The 9,793-nt window shown below is 43.3% G+C and overlaps 1 pseudogene; it reads left to right on the top strand.

The window, feature by feature from the left end:
* The first annotated feature begins 1,152 nt into the window (after positions 1–1,152).
* Positions 1,153–1,271, top strand: LOC126189845 (5S ribosomal RNA; annotated as a pseudogene).
* The last annotated feature ends 8,522 nt before the right edge of the window (positions 1,272–9,793 follow it).

The following is a 9,793-nucleotide window of genomic DNA, read 5'->3' as shown; positions in this document are numbered from 1 at the left end:
GGCTCTGAGGACTATGGGACTTAACTTCTGAGGTCATTAGTCCCCTAGAACTTAGAACTACTTAAACCTAACTAACTTAAGAACATCACATATATCCATGACCGAGGCAGGATACGAACCTGCGTCCGTAGCGGTCGCGCGGTTCCAGACTGTAGCGCCTAGAACCGCTCGGCCACCCCGGCCGGCTCTACCCTACATGTCACAAGCTGGCAGACTTGAGATGCAGATGTAGATGTATGCTGCTACTAAGTACACCGATTCGGCACATCAACATGACTGCAGTATCTGCTTAACAGCGTGCTGTTCTATCTTTGGAAACCCATACTGGAACGCTTCTGCGTGGTATGTAAACTGCAGTTTTTTGTTATTAAATTTTTGTGCTGGGAGAAGTGTTGCTAAGGGATCCCATTTTTAATAATAAATGAAAAGCACCAGTTTGCTTTTGTTCTACAATATTATTTTTATTGCTAACCGGTTTTCGGCTTACAAGGCCATCTTCAGGCATTTACTGAGTATTATCACCAAAGAAGTTAAATGTTAGCAGACAACATTGGAAGAGAAGTAACACATCTAGAGTGAACTAGAAACATACGGTGAGTAGTTCACTCGAGATGTGTTACTTCTCTTCCAATGTTGTCTGCTAACATTTAACTTCTTTGGTGATAATACTCAGTAAATGCCTGAAGATAGCCTTGTAAGCCGAAAACCGGTTAGCAATAAAAATAATATTGTAGAACAAAAGCAAACTGGTGCTTTTCATTTATTATTATAATGTTGTTCTACCAAGAACCGACGGAATATTCTGTTAATATGATCCCATTTTTATTGATTATCATTTTTGGGTCTCTTATCATCAACTTGTTTTACTCTTTTTCCATAACACCACAGTGAGTAAGTCTGCAATGCATTGATGTGTATCAATAGTGATCCAGGTAGTTATTCTTAGTTCTATTTTCGGAGTTGAAACGTCTTTATAGAATCGTTTCTTATTTCATCTTGTTCATATTTTATCTTGTTCCCGTCTCATTTTCTGCACTGCTTAAACTCGGCGTACTTCTTAAAACTCGCCCACAAGTAATGAACTATCTGAAATTTAGATGGAAGCAACTGGTGCTTTGCATCAGAATTTTTATACACTATGTTCTTCAGTTAGCCAACGGCGTTGCCGCAGTGCTACCACCGGTTCCCGTCAGATCACCGAAGTTAAGCACTGTCGGCCTTGGCTAGCACTTGGATGGGTCACCGTCCGGGTCCGCCGAGTGCTGTTGGCAAGCGAGGTGCACTCAGCCCTTGTGAGGCAAACTGAGGAGCTACTAGATTGAGAAATAGCGCACTGGTCACCCGGTGACGCCTAAAGGCAGAGGATGACATGGCGGCCAGTCGGTACTATTGGGTCTTCAAGGCCTATTCGAATGGTGTTTGCTCTTCTGTTACTCCTCCTGTGTAATCTACACCAGAGTCTATATATTGACATACTGTATTACATGTTTCTTCTTTCACTGTGCTTTTTTTATGAAAAAATGAGAGAGTATATGTGTCTTTTAGAGGGTATAAGAGACTGGGAGTCTAGCTGCTTTCCGTCTGCTGGTGGTCCAGGGCAGCAAACTTAGTGTTCCTTTTACTGGTAGCGGAAAGCATCCCTCTGGTATTTCCGTTTCACATGGATGGTTCTAGAAGTATGTGTTTGCTTTGTTCTTTTCGAACATTCTGGTGTGACATGTTCGCCACCGTGCGATGATTTGGCCAAATTATGGCGATCTTTACATTGTGTGACTGAGAGTAATTGTGTCTTGGTGGTCTCTTTCCTTCTATTCTCAATTATGCGTCTATTCCGGCCTCAGATTTATGTATAGTTAGATATACCGACTTTTGCATGCGCTTTATTTCGCCTCTGCCCACGTGTTCTCCGTTCAGTGAGTTAAGTTTGTGGGATTAAGAAGCCCCTTCTGTTTGTGGGGACCACGTGTTCCATGAACCAGTGGGGCATTCAACTTTCCTGTTCTCATTGATCTATTCGCAGTTTCCTCATAATTCAGTCTAACTTTCGTAGTAGAGAATTCTTTTCGCTATAATTTCGTGATTTTTTCGTTTCAACAAGGTGTTGCGCAGTGATAAATTTGTTCACCCACGTGGTCTTTCCTTTTCACCACCTGTATTGTGGACGCGAACGTATATTTGTTTCTATTGTTCAGCCGGTATAAATCGCTTTGCCGTAATTGTATGTTTATGGTGATGGTTAACCTCTCTCAGAACTTCGTGCTTGAGTCCAGTTTGAGTACATGAGTCTATTCGTTCCCTTCCCTCTCGCTTCACTCCCCATATAATTGACCACGATGGTCGAAGTTGTATTATTTTAACGTGTTCTGGTGAGTTGTTCAATGCTCAGACATTTTCTTCGTAAAATACAGTGGGACGACTGATTTTGTTTCTTCAGACTACTCCATTGGCGTTTTTGCGAGCAGCTCAAAGGACAGGCATAGGTAGAAATGAAACGTAACTTGAGGAAGAGCTCTCATCACTGGACTGAGTAGCCAGCTCTTTATTAATTTATTGCTTATTTTATTGTGTGATTGCATATTTTGATATCTCATAATTGTACCTGATAAACTCCAGCTATCTAATTATACGAACTCTTTCAGGCCTTGGGCTGGTGGGGGCTTCTGTAATTTATAAAAGCTCATACCTCACGTAAGTGGCTAAACACCGAAACGTAATTCCACTTACGGTTGTACCAGTGTACGAGTATTTTACAGAATCTTAGGAACTTGCCGTTGAATCTTGTTGAAATGAGGATTGTGCCCTGTTATGGCAGAGGACAACAAACGTCGTGTTCTTTTTTTTTTTTTTTAGTATTTTGCGATTGGTCAAGCAAGCCAATGCGTGAAGTTGTGGAAATTTTTCATTAAACCCTGTTAAAAATTACGTCCGCTAACCTGATGTGGCTGCAGAACAACGGCCTCCTACCTCTTTTTAGCGTCTTCCCGATTACGCAAACGCCTACCCATCCCCCCCCCCCCCCCCCGCCCCCCGCTTCCCTGTAAATATGCGTCGAACAACGACGACTAACGAGGGACTGTTCCTGGAGAGGCCGTGGTTAATTGATAGTGATCTTCGCTGAACATTCAGTATTAATTTAATTTTGGTTGAGATCGGTTAAACATTTCTCTCTTGGATGTAGGTAATCACTGCGTTTACGTAAATCAAAAAGAAAGAGAATTAATGCTCTTTGGTATCGCTTGAAAATTTACTTAGATACGTCGTTTCATTTTTCCAACCGTGAGTGCGATCTCTGCATCAAATTGTCATTCTAATAATCAGTGACTGCTTTTCTCACTGAGTGGAAGGAACACCTGGATATAGAGTACGTCAAAACCTAACTGCTGAATTTTAGTAGTCTTAATGTACATGGTTCAGTCACATTGATGTGACCACCCCTTTGTTCGAAGTCAACGTGCAATACCCACTCACAGACGGCAAGTGGCACCACTAAATATGAAGGTTATATGTAGCATGTCGGGGTGACATGGAAAGCAGTGCTGTTGTTTTTGTAATACGGAAACGAAGCGTTTTATCTGACGTCGAGAAGCGAATGATCATAGGCTTTCGGCCCAAGGGTGGAAGCATTTCCGAAACAGCTAACGCTGTATCCTGCTCACATGCCTCCGTGGTTAAAGTATACCGTGCATGGCAAAACGGCGGTATGCAAAACCGGTGCCGAGGCAACTTTGGAGCACCACGGGCCAAAGAGGACAGGGATGAATGATAGCTGCGAAGATGCGTATGGGTGAATATACATGCAACTGTTGAGCAACTGGCCGCCAAGATTAACCAAGGGGCTACCAATAGTGCCTTCTCAAAGACTGCTAAGCAGACATTGCTGCGAATGGGCCTTTGCTTCAGGCGCTTGGGTCAAGCACTCACGCTGACTACTGTTCATTAACCATGGAGGCTGGAATCTGCACGCCCTACGGCAACTGGAGATCTACTAAGTGGCGAAAGGTAGCCTTTCCGGACGAATCGGACAGATGGCCGATTGCGTCTAAGAAACGTCTGGAATCAAACACCTTGCAACAATCACCGGAAAAGGAATGTTTTCGTGCCATTCCCTTTGCGATACTGTTATTATGGGAGGCACAATCGATCAACTCAAGTATATATCTATTATTGGGGGCCACGCTCATCCCTACATTCAGTCTGTATTTTCTCGACGTATTGGCATCTACCAGCAGGACAGTGGAAAATGTCACACAGCCCACAGTGTAAGTGCGTGGTTCAAAGAGCAGCAGAATGAGTTTACCGTAATCCCCTGCTCGCAAATTCCTCGGATATAAACCCAATCGTCAATCTGTGGGACCGCCTCGATACCACTGTTCGCGCCATGGATCCTCAACCCATCCGAGAAACGGAGTAGAACTGACCGCGGCTCTGGAGTCGGCATGGCTACACATCCCTTCCAGAATCTCAATGACTTTCTCCGTGCTCACCTCGCAGCGATGTATGCTGCAATAGCTTTTCAGGCTTTCGACAAGTGGTCACATCATTGTGACTGGACAGTGTATTGTTGGAGCGGCTGAATTTGCATTTAACACCCACTCAGTTCCCTGATCAGAATGAGTAGGTTGGGATTTATTGGAATTATTAGACCTTCAGTCAGCGTAGTGGACTTAGAATCGTGTTTCCTTTCAGATACATCTGAAATGATAGTGCTTGCTGGTATGCACATCCTATACAGCTCCCTCCCACAGCTTTTTATTGGCTTGTACCAGTGTTTGTGTTATTCAGAGTTTACTGTGTTCCCAGGAGTACCTGTTTCCTCTCATTTCTGAACAAAGATCCAGTGCAGTAATTCAATGTAATATATGTTTATCGAAATTCAGCCTTCGGTTGCCGGCCTCTGTGGCCGAGCGGTTCTATGCGCTTCAGTCTGGAACCGCGTTGCTGCTACGGTCGCAGGTTCGAATCCTGCGTGGGGCATGGATGTGTGTGATGGCCTTAGGTTAGTTAGTTGGAAGTAGTTCTAAGCGACTGATGACCTCAGATGTTAAGTTCCTTCGTGCTTGGAACCATTTGAACCATTTGAATCACCCTTCGGTTAAGGAACAAGCTTAATAAGATAGTACTTTGTATATGGCGTGTAAATCGAGAGGAAAGGACTGTCTAGTTCTAGCTAATAAGTGTTTGCTTCATGAAATGTAATTAACTCTACATCCTCCCCATCCCTCCATGTCCATTTTCTCAATCAACTGTGGAGTCACTGATGAAAAGAGCCCAGCATGAGAACTAGATATCAGATATTAACTAAAACCCATTCTCTGTAACGTTTAGCCGAGCGGTCTAAGGCGCTGCAGTCATGGACTGTGCGGCTGGTACCGGCGAAGGTTCGAGTCCTCCCTCGGGCATGGATGTGTGTGTTTGTCCTTAGGATAATTCAGGTTAAGTAGTGTGTAACCTTAAGGACTGATGACCTTAGCAGTTAAGTCCCATAAGATTTCACACACATTTGAACATTTTTTTCTGTAACGTTGTGCTGGTTTAAGTTTCAGTTTCAGTTGTGGTTTTCTTTCAAAGAATTCACCGAGTCAAATATAAGTAGCCTCATAGCTACACACACAGTGGAACTGGGATTTAATAAGGCATCATGTACTATTAATAAGAGTCATAGTAGTTTCCCGAAAGCCAGTGGCATATCACAAATAATGGTATTCGAAAAATAAGAAATCAAATACACTAAAGAACGAGGAACAGAAGCAGAACGGTTTAAACATGATACGGACACGTTTTAGGCCGCGACGCCAGACACCATGTTAGATCCTGCGAGACTTCTGGTTAGCTGTTAAATTAAGTGGAGTATTTAATTTGTAATTTCTCTTGCTGGAGTCACGCAGTTCTGACGTACATAGTGATTCACAGTGTTGAACTGTGATGTTTCACTGCAGCATCAATTGTTGTCTGGTGATACTTTCTTCTTGGGTGTGTTAGGGGGGATAAACTGGTGTTCACCTAGAAATGTGTCAGTGAACTTGAGGAAAATCACTTATTTAACGAGACTGTAAGGGTTAGATTTTGTTGTGGCTATGAGTTCTATGGGACTTAACATCTATGGTCATCAGTCCCCTAGAACTTAGAACTACTTAAACCTAACTAACCTAAGAACATCACACAACACCCAGTCATCACGAGGCAGAGAAAATCCCTGACCCTGCCGGGAATCGAACCCGGGAAGCCGGCCGTGGGAAGCGAGAACGCTACCTCACGACCACGAGCTGCGGACTAGATTTTGATGTTTTTGTTTTGTAAACTACAGAGAGAAAAGTAATTTAGGAAGTTCAACTGAGGTTTTGAAATTTGTTTTGAGATGCGTACGTCCATCCATTTGCAAGCAAAGTGTCTCTTCTGCATAGGGATGACTGTTATTGCCGAAACAATCGGTTTTCGGATGTATAGTTTTTTTTTTTCAACGCCAGTTTAACATGACTGTTAAAGCCGCGCGAAATAGCCGGCTTCTGAAATAACTGATTTTGGTTTTTTTTATTCCTGTTATTCCTACAATAAACGTAGAAATCACAGTTTTAAGATACATGGAATCAAAATATTGATTTAAATAGGCAGATAAAAGAAAAAATAGTCTGTCCCCGATTCGTTGCTTTTCTGTAAAACTGGTAAGTGGTGGAATATTACAAAAATCACCAGTATTTGGTGATGATTCTAATTTTTTAAAACTCTGCACAAGAATCATGTTGTAATCGAAAATCATACCATTAGTTGAGCATTAGGAATGCTCGGTGCTAAGAATATTTTTCGTGTTAACTTGTCCGTTTTAAAGGTCTATAAGCAGTTAAAGGCATATTACGTTAAAAAAGGCAGCAGATCTGTTACTTTCTATTTTTTACTGTACACTAGGAATGAACTGTCGTGTTTCAAGTTTTCTCCGCCATGTATCCGTTGCTCGTTTTTGTCGTTGTTGTTAATGAAATAGCACGATCACTCTTCCCATTTTCACAATAACGCAACATTTCAAAACAATGGAAATTTTAGGAATAAAAATTACTCGTTTTTTAAAAAAAAGGAGGTTTATTTAAAATCAGAAAATTTTAGCGCTGCTGCTGTGGTTAATTCATATAGCTGTTCTTTCACCCAGTTATTAGTGAAAAATTTAAAAAAAAACTACTATAACTGAGACCAAACAAATATCGAAAAGTACCATTTACTTTTCAGATGTAAAACACCGGTATCGGTTTTAACCGGTCAGTTTGCCCGCCCCTAAAGCAGTATGAGGTACGTTGGAGGAGAAAGTGCGAAATGGGACGCCACTGAGGGTGACGGAGCGATGTTTTCTCACGACGAGGTAGCTTTGTCGGGCAGCACAATACCGGTCGAGGACACCGTGACGCAAGTTTCAGACGGCGAGTTGACCATTATCCAAGGGACGGGCCGCGTCACGCCACATCCGGGACACAAAGCGAGGGAACAATCGTGGCGTCGGCCGCCCAGATAGGGCAGATACAGGGTGAGGCAGATGACCGCACACCCCCCGGGAACAATGCCAAGGGGAGGGACGTTCGCTGCACTTTTCAAACCAGAATGCTGCCTCATTTTCAAACACGGAATGTGAAATTCGACGAGCAGAGTACAAGCATGAATAATCTAAGGCAGAGCATTGGAGCACGAGGTAATGACGTAAACGTGTACATTGCATAGAGTAAGGGCACTTTGGAGGAAATTCGAATAGAAAAGGCTAATTGGGCAATCAGCTGATTTCAAGTGCTTACTCATATCATGGTAATTTTATTATTACATCGTGGGTGACGGTCATACATCTCGTGGATCCACACAGAGTGACTGTAAATTCAGACGATATGAGAAAGCATTTGAAAATGGCACATCACCGAAGTCAGCTGATGGTGGCAAGGTAATGTGTTCCTAATACAGCCAAGACACAAAATCGCACTGCCTTTCAGTTGCGTCTACATACCGGCGAAGTATGCTGCAGCTAGGATGCAGAGCCGTTGAGTAGTGTACGTAGCCGTTACATGAGGTTCATTCAAATGAAACCTGGTCAGTGCGTTTACCTTTCCCTTACACGTAAGGTGGCACCACGTAACTGCGGGTGTGGTGGCGCCACATATTAGTGGAGAGACTGACGCGCACCGTTTGATGTTGCATAGCGCCAGTGTGGCTTCACGCTTAAGAGAAGGTGGTCACACACGTTATCGTCCACTACCGAACATGAAGGTGAGTAAACAGGAACAACGAGGAGTGATTGGATTTTTGGCGGCGGAGGGAGCTGGAGGCCGTGAAATTTATTGACGGATGAAGGCTGTGTACGGTGAGTGTAGTCTGAGTCGTTCAAGTGTTGTGGAATGGCGCAAACGATTCCTTGAGGGGCGATAGTCACCGGGTGACGATTCTGGTCTTGGACGGGCGGTGGGAAACGCTGAAACATCCACCTCACAGTCCTGACAGTTCACCGTGTGACTTTCAAGTGTTTGGACCTCTAAAACAAGCTATTCGCGGACATCGATTCGCAACGGACGACGAAGTGTGTGACTGGGTCCTAGTCAGGATCCGACAGCAGCGTAACTAGCTTCTTCAAGGATGGAAACGACATGCTAGTGCCCCAATGGGATAAATGTGCCAACAGTTTTGGAGACTATTTTTGAGTATGTGTACTGTGTATAACTACATTTTCGAGTTAGTATAATCGTTACCGTTACTTTACACTAGTGACCGGGTTTCATTTCAATGCCCCTTTTAAACAGTTTACAGGTGCCATATACAGGGTGTTACAAAAAGGTACGGCCAAACTTTCAGGAAACATTCCTCACACACAAAGAAAGAAAATATGTAATGTGGACATGTGTCCGGAAACGCTTACTTCCCATGTTAGAGCTCATTTTACTACTTCTCTTCAAATCACATTAATCCTGGAATGGAAAGACACAGCAACAGAACGTACTAACCTGACTTCAAACACTTTGTTACAGGAAATGTTCAAAATGTCCTCCGTTAGCGAGGATACATGCATCCACCCTCCATCGCATGGAATCCCTGATGCGCTGATGCAGCCCTGGAGAATGGCGTATTGTATCAAAGCCGTCCACAATACGAGCACGAAGAGTCTCTACATTTGGTACCGGGGTTGCATAGACAAGAGCCTTCAAATGCCCTCATAAATGAAAGTCAAGAGGGTTGAGGTCAGGAGAGCGTGGAGGCCACGGAATTGGTCCGCCTCTACCAATCCACCTGTCACCGAATCAGTTGTTGAGAAGCGTACGAACACTTCGACTGAAATGTGCAGGAGCTCCATCGTGCAAGAACCACATGTTGTGTCGTACTTGTAAAGGCACATGTTCTAGCAGCACCGGTAGAGTATCCCGTATTAAATCATGATAACGTGCTCCATTGAGCATAGGTGGAAGAACGAAACTAAAATGAGCTCTAACATGGAAATTAAGCGTTTCCGGGCACATGTCCACATAACATCTTTTCTTTGTTTGTGTGTGAGGAATGTTTCCAGAAAGTTTGGCCGTACCTTTTTGTAACACCCTGTATATAGCATTAGAATTACTTGTAACGAATGGAAAGTGCGTAGAATGCAATAAAAACAAAAACTGAAGGATAGAAAGGTTTTATTCGACAGTTAAACTCAATCTTTTGCTATAATGACACCACAAACAAAACCAAAAAGTTTATACACAAAACAACAATAGAAAGAATATGAAACGTATGGGTCTGACTTTTGGAAAGTAAAGAGGAGAAATGGTAGAGCACTCGTCCGTGAAAGGTGAAGGTC

This window comes from Schistocerca cancellata, chromosome 5 (assembly GCF_023864275.1).
Source record: "Schistocerca cancellata isolate TAMUIC-IGC-003103 chromosome 5, iqSchCanc2.1, whole genome shotgun sequence".
Taxonomy (NCBI): Eukaryota; Metazoa; Arthropoda; class Insecta; order Orthoptera; family Acrididae; genus Schistocerca; species Schistocerca cancellata.
Note: the sequence above shows the minus strand (reverse complement) of the source record. Positions and strands in the feature narration are given on the sequence as shown.